This window comes from Pan troglodytes, chromosome 12 (genome assembly GCF_028858775.2).
Source record: "Pan troglodytes isolate AG18354 chromosome 12, NHGRI_mPanTro3-v2.0_pri, whole genome shotgun sequence".
NCBI classification, from domain to species: Eukaryota; Metazoa; Chordata; class Mammalia; order Primates; family Hominidae; genus Pan; species Pan troglodytes.
This window is the reverse complement of record NC_072410.2, coordinates 18863731-18881341: the sequence shown is the minus strand read 5'-3', so window position 1 is coordinate 18881341 and position 17611 is coordinate 18863731. Positions and strand designations below refer to the sequence as shown.

Below are 17611 nucleotides of genomic sequence, written 5' to 3'. Positions count from 1 at the left end.
ACACGTATGAAAATGCCTGCTTGAAGCTTATGCCTTCCAAAATTACAGGCTTATGGAACTATGACAAAATGCTGACTTTTTTCTCAATTGTAATTAATTTTCCAATTACTTATGTTTATGTGTCCTCTTTTGAACCTAATATTCTATCTATGTTAATACCAGCCGTTGTATCATCTAGAAATGGGTGGAGTTGCCCCCAAATTGTTTTGTCTCTCTGGCTTATTAGGTGTGCTATGGGGTGTACTATATGCTTATTCATGACGTAGGAGAACCCAAGAAATATGGACATCTTTTTCTCCTTAATGCAGATGCTCACAGCATTCTAATAAGGCCAGGAAAAGAGTTCCCAGTCCCCTTTTACCCACTCTCTCACCTCAGCCCTTTTCAGCACGTAACCTTATTCTCTGTGGGATTACTTGGATGAAAACCAATTAGGGAGCAGCTCGCAATATAAATGCATACAGATTACTGCAGATTGAACATTCCCCATGCCAACTCATCATAGAGTATATAATGCCCTGAATGGGATAAATATTAAAGAGTTGAGCGGAAATAGACACAAAATATTGAGAAAAGACTCTGAATGCCAAATCAGGTCTAATAAAATATATTAACTAAAAGTGTGGACTTCTCTCCACCCCACCTCCCACGGCCCTCCTGTTCTCTGCTTTTTGTGGAGCTAGGCCCACAGGCCTCCTGAAGTGTGTTCTCCTCCGCTAATCCTTCCACAATGGTCCACATGAGTTTCTGAGGGGTCCCTCATGCCCTTCATTCTATGTCTGTCAATTTCTGTCTAATAAGCCAGTCTCCCTCCCTGCTTCTTCCAGAGGGCCTCATTCTCAAGCTGGGAGGGGACAGCTGTCTCAAAGGCCTGGACAGCTCTAAGAATTACTGAATGGGCAAATCAGTATTTAGCGACCATGCTTTTCAGCATGCTTATTGGAATAAGTGCAGCAAAAAAACCGGCAGGGGAGGGAAATGTATAAAGATCCTCCAGTTAGGACTTCTGGGACGTGGTTTGGAAGGCTAACTTGGAGTCCCAGAGAAACTGCAACGAAAGTTAATGATTAATGTAACACTTTTGAATGATAGAGTGATGGCGATCAGCTTGGAAGCTTTTTTTTTTTTTTTTTTTTTTTTTTTTTTTTTTTTTTTTTTTTTTCAGTAACCAGAGGGAGCAAAGGGGTTTTTCTCTTTCTCTCCACATCTCTCTCAATGTAATTGTCTTTCGATGCTCTCTCTCTCCACTTCCATTAATTAGAATATATTGACAGTGTGCAAGCTAAACACACTAAAACATTAAGGTTATACCAATACTTTTTGGTTACATATTCAGACCTTTTTTTTCCTCCCTTAGATCTGTCTCCCTAATGATATTGCATATGCTAACTTCTTACTCAGATAGAAAGAAACATTCCCAGACTTCATGTGGACTATTTGATTCCTGGGCATAAAGTTCCTATTAAAGTGGACCCAAGTTTCATGATCCTAGGTATAGAGTGAAATGAATCACTGTGCATAATTAATCATCATCATTATTCACTCAGTTCTTTCCATTGGCCCTTTGTGAGAAGTCCAGCGAGTCATAAATCCAAGAGTATGGGGAGTTTATTCAAAAGTGATTGAAAGGGTCTGCAGGTTTTGGCCAAAGACTGGTGTGGCCCCTTTGAACTTACACCTCTGTCTTCTCCATTTTTCAGTTTCCACCTATGGCTTCACTTGGCAGGTCACAAGCTAAAATACTTTTCATGGGATCAAAATCTGTGACCATTGCAAATTAGAATACTGGAAGGAAGAGGCAAATATACTATTTTTTCCATACACTGTAGTATTAAAATGACATTTCTAAGTGTTTTAAATAGCTAAGTGGGAAGATGTTACCTGAAAACAGAATTGTTCCTATGAAGTTTTATCTCAGGAGAATAGAGCTTTATGACTGATGAAACTCTATAAAGAAAATTCTGGGGTTAGAGACACAAAATATATGTTTTTCACACCCTTTTCTTTCACTACATACTCTTTTTTTTTTTTTTTTTCCTATTACTCAGCATCACTCCTTTGACCACGACAGGGAAGATCCACTGGGAAGGATCTGAACTCTAGAATCAAACTTTCTGGAATCATGTTTCTAACTCTATCACTAACTGTCCACATGAACTTGAGCAATTTACTAAACTTCTCTGTGCCTTATTGTCTCTTTCATAAAGATGGAAATAAAAGTAGTTGCAGCCGGACGTGGTGGCTCACGCCTGCAATCCTAACACTTTGGGAGGCTTAGGCAGGTGGATCGCAAGGTCAAGAGATTGAGACCATCCTGGCTAACATGGTGAAACCCCATCTCTACTAAAAATACAAAGATTAGCCGGGCATGGTGGCACATGCCTGTAGTCTCAGCTACTTGGGAGGTTGAGGCAGGAGAATCACTTGAATCTGGGAGGTGGAGGCTGCAGTGAGCCAAGATAGCACCACTGTACTCCAGCCTGGTGACAGAGCGAGATTCTGTCTCAAAAAAAATTAATAAATAAATAAAAATAAATTTAAAAAATAAAAAATAAATAAAATAAAAAAGTAGTTTCTAATATATCAAGACTAAAGAAAGAGGGGCTCAGGGCAGTGCTGGGCACAAAATAAGTGTGTGATAAATGTCAAGTCTTATTGTTTTTGTTGACAAAGAAAGAAGCAAGGCATAGGTGCCTACAATTGTTATTTAAACTTTTGGGGTAACCTATAGACAATGCAATAACTCAATAAAAGTAAATAAGTGTTCTATATAATAAAAGAGAGAAATAAAATTTTTTGATTATCTGTATTTAATAGATATTACCAAGAGTGCTTAAGTAAATCAAGTAGAAACTGTACAATCAGTTAATATTTTTACTGAGATGGAGTTGACACTAAATACACAAAATCAAAAAACTGATTTATAGAACTAGTGATAAAAACATATACAGCTTTGGGGAAGGGAAAATCACATTCATTCACAAGCACATTTAGTAACAAATAATTAAGTCTTAAAGGAAGAACACTAAAAATATTGTCAGGACATCAAGAAGTCTTGAAAACATGGAGGTGTTAATCAAAAAATCTTGTATAAAATTAAAAGTGTACAAAATTAAACTTATAAATACAATTATTTCTAAGTTAAATATATAAGTACAATAAAATTTCAATAACAACAAAAATAGTGGATTATTTTAAGATTAACCAAAAAATTTCGAAAAGTAAATTAAGATAAAAAGGCAAATAAAAGTTTGAAATAGAAGAATTATATGAGGGTTTAGCAGTATCAGCTACTAAAGTATGTTATAAAGCTATAATAAGTTAAACAGTGTGGTAGTAGAGTAAGTAGAACAAAGATAAAAAAGTGCAAGAGAAAGTTCAGAAACATGATGAATGAATGTATTTAACTTAGTCATATTTTAAATTAACATAGAAAGAGTTAATAACTACCACTGGAATAATTGATTAATTTATTTCCCATAGGAGTAGGGTCACAGAATATGAATAACAATTCACAAATGAAGAAGTCAAAGGGCATGCAAAATAAAGCTACAATATCTACATTTTGCCTATCAAAAAAAAAAGTAATAAAGGAACTTTAAAACTGTTTCAGGTGGCCTAGAGTAAAAGGAAGCAAGGCTTGTCACATAGTTCTGATGTAAATGTTAATTAATAAAAAGCCTTTGGTAGGGCAACTCAGCAATACATATCAGCAGTCTTAAAAATGCTTATTCTGCTCGGCAGAGTATTTCCACTTTTAATAATTTATTCTGAGAAATTTACTAGAAATAGAAACAAAATATTATTTATAAATATTCACCCAAAATTTATGTAATAACATAAAATTAAGAAAACCATACAAATTACCAGCAAGAAGGTATTTTTTTAAAGTATAGCATACTTGTAAGTTGGCTTGCAAGTTGTAGCATTTAAACAATGTCACTGCACAGTATTTAAAACATGGAAAATTATTATAATGAATTGATACTCCTAAATATCTGATTATTATTATTATTATTATTATTATTATTATTTTTGAGAGAGAGAGAGTCTTGCTCTGTCACCAGGATGGAGTGCAGTGGCACGATCTGGGCTCACTGCAACCTCCACCTCCCGGGTTCAAGCAATTCTCCTGCCTCAGCCTCCAAAGTAGCTGAGACTACAGGCATGTGCCACCACGCCCAGCTAATTTTTGTATTTTTAGTAGAGATGGAGTTTCACCATGTTACAGGCCAGGATAGTCTCGATCTCTTGACATCGTGATCCACCTGCCTCAGCATCCCAAAGTGCTGGGATCACAGGCATGAGCCTCTGCACCCGGCCTATTATTTTTTAAGTATATAGTTTTGTCTCAATGTTTTGTAAGCAAAAAACACAGATAGAGAAAAACTACTAGAAGACTGGAAACTAAAATATTTGGCTTTTGTATAAAATGGGATTACTGATTATTGTTGCTTTCTTCTAGTGTTTTCTGACTTTTGTTGATTTTCCACAGTAAGCACCTTTTATATTTAGGAGAAAATGTTTATAGAAGAGATTCTGTAGTGTTCCGGTTTGAGTGAAAGCAAGAACTATGGAGTGTGATAATCCTATCATAGTAAACCTGCTCTTCCAGATACTAATTCTTAGTAGTTTCTACAATAACAAGAGAGATTTTGTCTTGGCATCGTCACATAGTCTGTTTTCTCTGCTAGGAACATATTTTCATATCTCCCTCCACTCTCATGGCCTATGAGATTTTAATATCCTTTGTACCCCCATTTACATGTGAGTTCCTTAAAGAGCCTACTTTGTCAACGTAACTAATAAATACTCTCCCTTGGTTCATTTCCTTTATAAACTGACACTTAAATTGCACATAAGTATGTTTCCTTGCATAGCATTTGTCATTCAATAGAGACTGTAGGTTTTCTTGGAACATGGTCCCTGAAAATGTGCTCATCACCATACACCTGGTGACTCCACAAGGACTGGCATCTGGCAGTTGCTCAAAAATAGTTGTCAGCTTCAGGAATGACTAAGTTAGCTGTGATACGGTGGTCAGATTCTGATTGCTAATCCTCATTATTGTCTTCTTGAGAATTAGAAGACGGTTTTCCTCATGGGGTTGTTATAAAAACAAAGTGAGATAATATTTACCAAGTGCTTAGACCACGGTGGTTGCTAGGATTAAACTTATGTATTACTAATTTATTACATAATGATGATTACAATAAGGGAAAGAAGAATGTTTAGAGGTTTAGAAATAGACAATTTTAAAAGTGATTTAAAAAACCATAAATTTCAGAAATAGCTTAGGAGGTCCTGCCCTATGGCAGGGTGGGGACAAGGTTGGGGTGGTAACAGGCAAACTGGATTACTTTCTTGTTTTCTAAATCTTCCTACTCCGATAGTGAAAACCATGGTTCCCACGATTGTTCATTCACTTGCGTAATTGCTCAATTCCAGTATACGTGCACAATGGCATCAGAATTGTTAACCCATATGTCCATGGATAAAACACTTTATCAACAATAGTATAACGTCCACATACAGTTCGTTTTCCATTTAATCTAATAAATTTCACTCACTCCAAAGTTACTTAGGTTAATGCCATTTTCCCCACCGCCTTCAGGGAGATTCTTTCCCACATTCATAACATGATTAGACTCTGTTGTCACTCTCCATACCATCCTGCAAACCACTAATCTGTTAACCATCTCTAATGTTTTGTCTCTCTCAAATGTCATGTAATATACAATATATAACATTTACAGCCTAGCTTCTTTCACTTAGCAATGTGTATTTAAGATTTATCTACATCTTTTTATGAATTGAAAGCTCATTTCCTTTTATTTCTAAATAACAAATATTCCATTGTGTGTATGTACTACGTTTTGTGTACTCATTCACCTATAGAAGAAAATATTGGTTGCTTCCAGTTTTTGGTGATTATGAATAAAGATGATATAAACATTTATGTGCAGGCTTTTGTATGGACATATTTTCAAATCAGTTGGATAAATACCTAGGAATCCAATTGCTGGATCATATGGAAAGACTATGTTTAGATTTCTAAGAAATTGCCAAACTATCTTCTGAAGTGTCTATACATTTTGCGTTTCCACCAGCAAAGAATAAGATCTCCATATCCTTGCTGTCATTTGATATTTTCAGTGTTTGGATTTTAGCAATTTTAATGTGTATTGCTATTTCATTGTTTTATTTGCAATTCTCTAAGTGCCATTGATATTGGGCATATCGCATATGTATATTTACTATCTTATATCTTTGGTAAGATGTCTGTTCAGATCTCTTACCTATTTTTAAAATTGGTTTGGTGATTTTAGATATTGAGTCTTACATTTCCTTGTATGTTATATATACATAAAGAACATGCAAGTTCTTTATAAGATATATGTTTTGAAAATATTATCTTAAAGCTGATTGCTTGTCTTGATTCTTTTAACACTGTCTTTCACAGAATACAGGTTTTCAATTTTGATAAAGTAGTCAAACCAAATTTATTTGCATGAATTTTGTTTTGTGTGTTGTATGTAAAATATCACTATTAAACCCAAGGTCACAGATTTTTCTCCTACATTTTCTTCTAGAAGTTTCATAATTTTGCATTTTCCATTTAAGTATATGTTCATTTTGAATTAATTTTGTGAAAAGTGTAAGGTCTGTGTCTAGTTTCTTTTTTTAACCATAAACGTCCAAAAGTTTCAGCAACATTTACCGAAAATAAATGTTTTTTCTCGTTTGTCAAAGTTCAGGTAATATTTGCGTGGGTCCGTTTTGGGCTTTCTATTCTTTCACGTTGGTTTATGTATCTGTTTTTCTGCAAATACCATACTGTCTTAACTATTGTAGCTTTTAATTATGTCTTCAAATTGATTATTGTGAGTCCTCTTACTTTGTTATTCTTCAGTATTACATTGGCTGTTCCAAATCTTTGGGCTTTTTTATATAAAGTGTACAATCGGTTTGTTGATAACCATAAAATAGCCTGCTGGGATGTTGATTGAGACAGTATTGAATCTGCAGATCAAGTTGGGGAGGACTGATGTATCACCATATTATTGATTTTTGACATATTATTGAGTTTTTCAATGCATGAACATGCAGTATATCACAATTTATTTAGATCTTTAATTTCCTTTATCAGAATTTTGTAGTTTTGCACATTATAGATCCTGTACCTGTTTCGTTAGATGTATGTCTATATTGGTCTTCCTCTCTCTTCCTTCCTTTCTTTCTCTTCTTTCCTTCCTTTCTTTCTCTGCTTTCCTGCCTTCCTTCCTTTCTTTCTCTCTCTCTCTCTTTCTTCCTTCCTTTCTTTCTTTTTCTTTCCTTTCCTTCTTTTCCTATCATAAACGATATTTTTTAAAAGTTCAAGCTCCAACTATTCATTGTTGGCATACAGAAAAAAATTTACTTTTGTGTATTAACCTTGTATCCTGTGCTTTACTACACTTGCTTATTAGTTCTTGGAGGCCTTTTCCTTTTATAAGTTTTTAAATCCATTATTTGGGAATTTCTATAGAGATGATTATGTCATCTGTTAATGAACATAATATTATTTTTTCCTTCACAATCTGTATGTGTTTTATTTCATTTCCTGTCTTATTAAGCCAACTAGGACTTCCAGTACACTGTTGAATAGAAGTGGTGAGAGAGGACATCATTGCTTTGGTCATGATCTTGGAAGAATGTGCCCAGTTTTTCACCATTAATTACAATATTAGCTGCCAATTTTGTTAGATGTTCTTTATTGAGTTGAAGAGGTTCTCTAGCATTTTTTTATTGCTCCAAGTTTTTATCATATATGGATGTTGACTTTTTCAAATGCCTTTTCTCTAACCACTGCATGATTTTTTTCTAATTTGTTTCTTTTATTGAGTTAAAATTTGTCAATTAGGAATCATCAGACATAACAAGGATATTTCTCATTCCATATCTTTCTGAAGGTTACCAGCCATTTAAAGTTTTATGTGAATTGATTTATTGATTACTTTCTTTCTCATTTGTCATTTTTCTTGGAAGGCTTTATCCCTTATCCATAAAATGGTACAAGAAAACTATGTATCTCATAAAATTATGGTAAGAAATAAGTGGGCAAATAGCTATGAAGCCTTCAGAAGAATGAATATTCCATAGAAACAACTCAGTCAATATTTCTTATGGCTATCATTATGAATGCAAACATTATAATAGTTTTTATTTAGTAAGTTTAATGCTGGGCAGATTTTGATAGGTAGTTAATGCTTAGATGACGGTCTATCCTGAGGGGCAGTACACTTGCCGGAAATATAAAGACAGTGACCACCTGAGGTACTGAATAAGTAGTGGAAAGGTTCCTAACACAAATTAAATATTTTTAATGTGTGCCCAGATTTGTCTCTGAAGATGGAGACTCCCCACCTCTCTGTTGCTCCATTTGATCCCTGCTGACATGCTCTTGTACACAAATGACCTACAGTCACAATGAAGGCTTATGTTTTATCTGGTAGACCCCACGTGCTTTTCATTGTATTGTCTTTCCATGGAATGAGAATGATCTCAAGGTTCCAAACTCACTTGTGGGACATATTTTTTTTTTTTTAGACGAAGTCTCACTCTGTTGCCCAGGCTGGAGTGCAGTGGCACGATCTCTGCTCACTGCAACCTCCGCCTCCAGGGTTCAAGCAATTCTCATGTCTCAGCCTCCTGAGAAGCTGAAACTATAGGCACACGCCACCACACCTGGTTAATTTTTGTATTTTTAGTAGAGATGGGGTTTCACCATATTGGTCAGGCTAGTCTTGAACTCCTGACCTCAAGTGATCCACCTGCCTCCGCCTCCCAAAGTGTTGCAATTACAGGTGTGAGCCACCAGGCCCAGCCTGGAACGTACATTTTCCAAAAGTCCCAGACTGAGGCCACGGAAATGAAACTAAGCCCCCACCAAGAACTGGCTCATCAAATGTCAAATGAAACAAATATTACACTTAGGTTGCAACCCTCTCATTCATATAACTTGTTTTCATTTTGGGTTATGTCCTGCTTTTGAATGATTTTTTTATCATTTGTGGCTTTGGCTGTACTTTATGTGAATTTGATGCATTCAGGGACAGTCTATCAAATTTAAAATACAGAAAGCCAAGCAAGGATATAGGAAAGGCCTAAGGAAGAGCTTGAACGGTAAATATAGATGCAGTTTATTTTTTTAATTCTGAGAAACAAATTATATTTTGGCAGACAATTATTTTTCAAACCATTTCAAATTTTACTAACCATTTTTCTCTCTTATATGCTCAAACTATGGTGGAACTTTCATTATTTCCACAATTCAGGTTCTTCCACTAGGGAAATGCAACAATTACTGCATTGGGAAAAGGAAGAATGCCTTTCTGAAGAGAAGCTGCCATCTGCAGCCCGGCTAGGATTTGTCTTGGATGCTACTACCATTTGTAGACTTGTAATATCTTTCTAATTGCAGTTGCTGTTGACATACAGCAAAACAGCAGAATGCTTGCTGGCCATAGTCTATAAATGAAAGCAAAAAAAAAAAAAAAAGACAGGAAAAATCAACTAGTGGTTAGTACAACAGAAACTGAAACATAGTATTATAAACTTTATCTTTTTGTATAAATTTTTAATTGTCTGTATCAATGGAAAACAGGTCTGCCAATCAACTGATCCACTATTTTTCCCCAAATTTAATTTAGTCAGCCATTTGAACTATTCTACCAAAGCTGCTAAAAATCCAAAGGAAGGGATTTAAACGTTCTTACCTTGCTCTAGTCTAGATTTACTAGCCAGCATTTTACTGCAAAAGAGAAAGAGGCCATGTATCTTACCCCAAATATCCAGCAAACATTTAGGATTTTGAAACCTTGATTTGTCTATAATATTCATAAATACTAAGTTTCTCTTATTGGCTAAATTAATACGTAAATATTAGTTGAAATGGTTAAGTGCAGATGCAATTCGACTTGCCTGAATCTGAATGTTTGTTACACCACTTAGTCACTGGGTGAGAAAAATGTTTTGCATAACCTCTCTGAGCCTTAAATCCTTACATCCATTGTAATTCTTGGACACATAGCATCTGCACTGTAGGACTGTTGTATAATTAAGTGAAATGATTCATGTAGGATGCTCAGAACCATGTCATCTGCATAGTAGGTCCTCATTAAACATTTTTTAAAAGATGGAGCCAAATTTTGCACCTTAAAGCTTTGTAGTATTCTACATGCCCCACGTTTTTTTCCCTTGAGGACACAAAAGAAATCCTGGTTTCTTTGTTTTTCTTCCTGAATTCTTGCTTGGATTTAATTTTCTTTTCAGACCAAATTAGGGTCTGTTTAGTACAGAACCATACAGCATCAGATGGATTTTCGTTGGAGCAATTGAAACTTCATGTGCAGCAGCCTTTGTTCTGAATGTAATAATAAAATGTGAAGTTATGTTCAGGTGAAAGTAGGGCAGGCCTGCCTTTTAGAGATTTAAAAAAATAACCAAAAATGCCCCAATTCTCTTTTCACTGTTATAGAGATAGCAAGAAACCTCAAAAATATCTATCTCAGATCATCTTAAAAACAGAAGTTCTACAAAGAATATGGATAATGCCACCTGCATGGTTTTCCTTCCAAAATCATAAAGGCCTAATTAATGCATTCCAGGTTTTGTAAACTAGCTGTATTTCATTCTATCAAGTCATGTACCGGCATACCACTAATTGATTATGATCTTGTTTTTACTATGATTATGATCTTGTTTTTACTACCCATAGATAGTTTAAAGACCCACATGAAGACCTGTATTTGTGTCTCATGTGATACACATTAGGAATTTTATAAGAAAAATAAAAATTAAATGTCATGAAACATTTTATAGTTCACTATTGTTCACTAATTAGTAAGTGATTTATATGAGAACATGATTACTTTTACTTTAATTAATCTGGTTACCTAAAAATAGAATATTAATATCAAATTATTTTTACTAATGTTGAGAAAGATAGCTCTATTCAGAGCTGACACCCCAAACCATTTTCCTATACTGTCTACACAAAGCTAGACACACAGCTGAAATATACAGCATGTTGATAATGGATAAGAAATGATTAGAGACTTTGTGTTCAGTATGACAGTAGAAAAGCATATAGAAACAAAGGAGAAAAGGTTTATGCATTTTTCCTAAATCTATGTGTGTGTGTGTGGGGGGGGGGGGTGTATTTGGATACATACTTTACATGCCTGCACACACATTCACATGCAGACACACACACACACACACTCATCTGTATTCTCAAGAAGACACAAAGCTGGCTACTACATAACTGTTATTTGATGAACATTTTCTGAATGCACTGCATGCAATTATTATTGGTATTGTTTCACATTTCTGTAAGCACCAACATCATGCTCTGAGCCATGCAGAATGACGGAACAGTACATCACATCTGCCCTGTAGGCTCACAATCTCAAGTCAAGAAACTGACAAATATGCTAAGCCTGGGGAAAGGGGGAGAAAGACGGGGACTAGTATTGGGCAGAGATTAGGAATATATAATACCACAGAATTCGTTTCAATCATCTTCGGTTCTTTGTTGTGATTTAGCTTTAATTTCAGACAAAAGAAATATATCATTAGTGGACCTTTGTGAAACAGAAACATAAATAAGGGAATGAGGAAATACCTCAATGTGTAATTAGTTGAATGTTCTTAGCAGTAAGGCACATATATAAAATTATATGACTATAGGAGTGAGATAAATGAGTAGAAGTGACAAATTATATTGAAAATACACCAAAAGAAAGTTAGAGTGGGGCAAATATAAGCAAGGAAGACCTGTGGCTATGTCTGAAAGACTATAGGAAATATATGCTTATTTATTTATGGGAGTCAAAGAAAGTCAGTCATTTTAGAAGATGATTTCCATATATGTGCTTGTGCATATATCTAAAGACTCATTTAGAATGTTCCTGAGAACTTATGACCTTACTGAGGGGTGGGTCAGTTTAGTTCCCCATGCCTGTGTTTGCCTTAGCTCGGACTGTTAAAATAAGTAAATATATACAAGATATCTTGAGGCCATCTTACCTGCACCCATACCTTTTTGTTAATTGTGAACTGCTACCTAATCATTACGTGTGATATGTTTTTGCTCTGCTTTCGGGATGTTCAATTTTGCTAAATCAAAATAAAAATTAGTTTATCATGAGTCATAGACATGCTGTTGTGAGAAGAATTTATATTTTCAAAAAGACAGGTTATAACATGGAGGCACATTCAAATGCCTAATTTGTTTTTCTGTCTTTCATGCCCATTATGTTTTCTTTCTTTTCAAAGAAGAGAGAAACAAAAGCACCGGCTGAAATAATAGTAATAATAATAAAATAACAATCTCTGTCATTTTTGCTAGCCATTAGCAAACTACTGACTCCATCATTATTCAATTTCAATCAGGTCACGTTGAGTCAATAAGAGTTCTTGATTGTTGTGGGTGCTGTAGAGAGCAACAAGAAACAAATTCTCTGAAAATCTAATCATTCAGGATGTAGTGTGTTGACTAAAGCCAGACTGCTATTAGTTAAGCATTACATCAGCGATTAAAAGTCTTTTGGGGTGTGGAATCGGGCAGCGTCACTGGAGCTGAGAGCCAATCTGTGAGGGCTCCTAGGGCAGGCACATTCGTCCCTCACTGCTATTGCAACTTTGGCCCATGCTGCCCCATATTAGTGCCTGCTGCAGTTTTAAGAACATCAGAACCCATCGGTCAACCTCCAGGGAGGCACCCCTCTCCCTGGTTGCTTAGGGCCGAAAACCCCGACCCTCATGTTTTTAAAGAGAATTGGAATCCTATGTGAATAAGGTGAGGAAAAGATGCAAATATATAAACATATATATATTTCAAGCATTGTTTTGGTTCTGTTTTGCTTGGAGGTTTTTCTTTTCATTTGTTTTAATAAATTTTATTGTGTATATTTAAGGTATACAAAATGATGTTTTGAGATGCATATATACAGTAAGATGATTACTATAGTGAAGCAAATGAACACATTCATCATCTCACAGAGTTGCCCATTTTCCCCTCTGTGGCAAAAGCAGCTATAATCTACTCATTTAGCAAAAATCCTGAATACAGTCCACTGTAACTATAAATAATAATGACAGTCCTTATGCTGTATGTTAGAGCTTTAGAATGTTTATTCTACATATCTGTTACTTTTCCTTTAAGCTATATCTTCTCATTTTCTCCAGCCACTCTCAACTCTGGAAACCATGGATTTATTACCTATCTCTGTATATTTGACTTAAAAATTCCATATAGAAAGTTATGCAATATTTTTCTTTCTGTGTCTGGCTCATTTCACTTAGCATATTTTCTCCAGGTCACCTACGCTGTGGCAAATTACAAGATCTCCTTCTTTTTTAAGGCTGAATAATATTCCACACACATACACACTACACACACACACACACACACACACCCCACAGTTTATTTGTTCATTCTTCTGATGATGGGCACTTAGGTTGATTTTATATCTTGGCTATTGTGAATAATGCTGCATTGAATACAGGAGTGCAGAGATCTTTACAGCTGGAAACTCCGTTTTCTTTTGGTGTATACCCAAAAGGGAAATTATTTTTAATTTCTTTACGAACCTCCATATTATTTTCCATAATGGCTGTGTTTTATGTCTTTGTACCACCTAAAATTCTTTCTGGAAGAAAGGAGAGCTATAAAGAAATAAAATTCATAGTCACCTTTGTATCATCCATAGCATCTTGCACGGGATTGTACTTGTTATAAGATTAATACGTGTATACTGAATAAATGAAAAACACTGGATGTGGCTTGTTGGAGGTCTAGACAAGGCCTTGATGTGATTGTAATCAATAGCCATTTCACTACAACACACTGCTTCTTCTGTAGGTAGACTTTCTCTTCCTCTTTCTTCCCTCAAAATCTATGATAATTCACAAAGTTATCAACAACAACAACAAAAGTTTCCTTCATCACTTTTGATCAAATGAAATGCTTCTTCAATTAAAGGGAATGATTAAGTGTTTTTTATTTTTGTCTTCCCATTCTCACTTCAATGACAAAATCTAAAGTTTTCAGTAACAATGAAGAAAAGGGATTTTAAATTTTTGTTTCTATCTAAAATGGAAATTAAATGCAATAAATAAATATGAAAATATTGATTACTGTATTTCACTAAATCTTATTGCAGACAGTCCTTTATCATTGGGGATTTTATTTTAAAATTGTGAGATGACACAAACATTGAGGGACAATATTTCCTCAGAGGGCCCTTTTGTTTTTCTTAATCTTAAATTGTTTAATGCTAAATTTGTTTGATATTTTGAGATTCATTCAGCATCAACAGCATCCTTGGGTCCATTTTGTTTTTTTAATTAAATCTATGTAATGTTAAATTACTTGCCTTTGAAAGCTTCAAGACATTCAGCAACAGCACTCAAGCTGTTTAAATATGACCAAATAATCTTTTCACTATGTCATTATGTTTGCTGAGTTTATTTCTTTAACTTTTTGCCTCTTGGTGTTTATCTTATTTTAGAAAAATTAATTTAGGAGTCTACACATGAAATTCCTTATAATCCATCTCATCGCGAGTAGATTGAAATTCAACCAGTGTCTTACTTAGGGTTTATTTTACAAAATAAGTGGAATTCACTGGTAATCTTCAGAGTGTTTCTCTATACTGTTAATCAGCTAAACATAACCATCAATTATAAATGCAAATTTTCAGGGTTAAATTGAGTGTTCAGATGCTCTAACGTAGCTTTTATTGGCTGTACATTGCCAAGTCTACACAACACAAAATAAAGTGTTGGGTTAATATTTATTTTTGAATTGGTGCTCTACAGAGATCTAATATGGGGGTAATTCAGGTCAAGAAAAAAGAAATAAGGATGTTACAAAGGCAATAAGAAGAGTTTTTTATTTGCGTATTTTTGCATGAATTATCTGGATTATGTCAACCGTGTAGACGTCTGTCTAGGAGTAGGTTCTGGGAAGTTTATTCAAATGTTGACATTTGCAAAGAATACTAACATGAAGACAGTCCAGAAATCAGGAAAACAAATTTTCACATGTGAGAAAAAGAAAAAATCATGGAAATTTTAGATTATTTTTTATGTAGATTCATTGTCCACAATTTTCTGGTGGAAGCCTAATTAATAATCCATTTTCCTATTGAAATTTTATAAAGAAAAATAGGCAGAGCTTAATATACAGCTCAATGTTTTCCTTTTTTTATCAACATCTCCAGAATAAAAATCATTTGTAAGCTTTACTAGCAGTATACCATAGTGACAGGCTTCCAAACAAGGAGAAATAATTTATTAGCTCACAATGTTTTTCCAGCCTTCCCTACCACCCCACCCTGAGGTGGTGTATTGGTTGTGCAATGAATAAATTAAGTATATTTCCTGCCTTGTGCTTGGCATAAATCATTACTTTTCCAAGTCCAAAGGGTGAGTGACTATTTGCAACACTATTCCGAGCTAAATAAGCTTTGTAATCAAGTAGAGTGGAGAATTTACTTTATTTTTTTAAAATATTTATTTGCAAGACAACTCTTATGATTAAAATCACACTTTCTAATGGGAAAATAAAACAGCCTTAAAAAGAACAAGAGAATTAATCAATGCAAAATCAAATTGGCCTACTGAATTTTAACTTAATGTAAAGGTTTTTTTCCCTTTGGTTAAAATTACAGCTTTTACACAAAGCAGAACATATCCATAATGTTATTTTTGTTATAATTATTGCAGTTAATATCTCAACTTACAAGGAGGACTTGCTTCGCAAAGATAGTCACACACATGTAAAATGTATCTTATTTCATAACGTGCTGTTTCATGTATTCCCAAGGAGACTGACTATTACTGAAGAATATATTTTAATGTGGGACCGTTGAGTAGATGCTTTAAGGGAAGACAATTAAGCCACTAGTCAATGATGTATATTTACACATTACATTTTATAGCCGTTTTACATCTTAATAAACTAAAACAAATGACATTTTCCCTTTAACAGAGATTTTAGGAAAAATAAAGATCACAGTCTCCTCTCCAGCTCCTTTCAAGCTCCAGGCATTAATGAGATTTTCGAATCAGAGCAACAGATGCAAGCAGTACGTTGCACCACAAGCAAGGCAAAAAGGGTCTAGAACTTGCTTTTTTCATCCACACTAAATCTTGGATAGATGTGGAGCAGAATGATTCTCCAAAGTAGAATGTGGGTCATGGGGTGAATATTTATCAGAAATAATAATAATAATGACTAACTTAAAGCTGATTCAAAAATTAAGTTAGTAACATAAATTCAATGATATGGCACCATTAAAAATGATGTCAATGATAAATTTATGAACATGGAAATGTGCCCATAATGTATTTTATCTGGACAAAACTAGTTACAAAAACCAGTATGTGCTTTAGAATATAACTTTTCAAAATTTTCACAGACTTGCAGAAGTAAATGTGATAGGAGACATTCCAAGATTTCAACAATATTTATTTCTTAGATTTGGATGATTATTACTTCTTGCATGCTGTATTTTCTGGTTGTCCTAAAACAACTGGAGTAGAATTGCTTCAGTAATAAAAACTAAGTTACTTGGAAATTTTGAAGCACATGTTAATTTTAGAATGTTTTCTTCACAGTTTAACATCAGAAGGACTTTCCAAATTACCAATATTTTATTGGTAACATTAGCAAAGCATTCTTTTACTTCTATACTAACATATTCATTTGTTTTGTCATCCATTTATTTGTTCTTCAAATATGCATTTGTTAACTGCTGTGCCAGGCAGCTGTGGAACAGCATTGAAAATAAACAGGCATTGGTCATACCCTCATGGAGCTTCGGTCTAGCTTTGGTTAGGATGTTATTCTCTAGTTCTATGGAATTTTATAGACACTACTCTGTATTTAATTTATGAATTCCACCCCTGAATTTTTATCTAGCATAATATGAGAGAATATTTTCCTTATTAGTCTAGCGTAGTGTCCTTGAGACTCAAATGATGTTAAGGAAAGAGTGTGTGTGTGCATGTGTCTTTGTGTGTGTTTGTGTGTCTGTTTATGCTTATCTGATGCATTCTCAAAGAAGAGCAACAAAGCTATAACAAAGAACTGCATATTAACAGTTCACCGGTACTGAAACTTAAAAACAAGATAAAATTTTAACTGAACCCGATGTTTAGATACTATTTCAGACTCCATGAGGAGAAAAACAGAAATATGAGCAATGACATGACTAGAAATATTTTAATATTTAATCTGTCAACCCAAAACATTACAATTCCTTCACATGGATTTTGTGGAAAAGAGTGAGATTAATTCAAGGGCATATTGAATTAAATATTTTAAGGTGACTTCTTAACCAACATACATTATGTTAAACATGCTTAATAGGAAAAATTATGAGGTTTTTTTTTACTCTAAATGGTTTAACTACAATAATTATTTGAGATTTCTGTTATTACAACAAAGGATAAGCAGAGTTGAATTTCTGAAAAGCTATGGTTTTTAAATTCTAATAAATATCTTCCCATTCAGAGACCCCTGGAAGTTTTCCTTAGGTCATAGAGACGTGCTGTG

At 34.3% G+C, this 17611-nt stretch overlaps 1 long non-coding RNA gene across 1 annotated transcript in view; it reads left to right on the top strand.

Moving 5' to 3' along the window:
* Nucleotides 1–12725: 12725 nt before the first annotated feature.
* The window catches only part of LOC745936 (uncharacterized), a 126173-nt gene continuing 121287 nt past the window's right edge, over nt 12726–17611 (top strand). Inside the window, exon 1 of the long non-coding RNA XR_001715974.3 lies at nt 12726–12844. This is a non-coding gene — a long non-coding RNA (uncharacterized LOC745936). The remainder of the gene's footprint in view (nt 12845–17611) is intronic.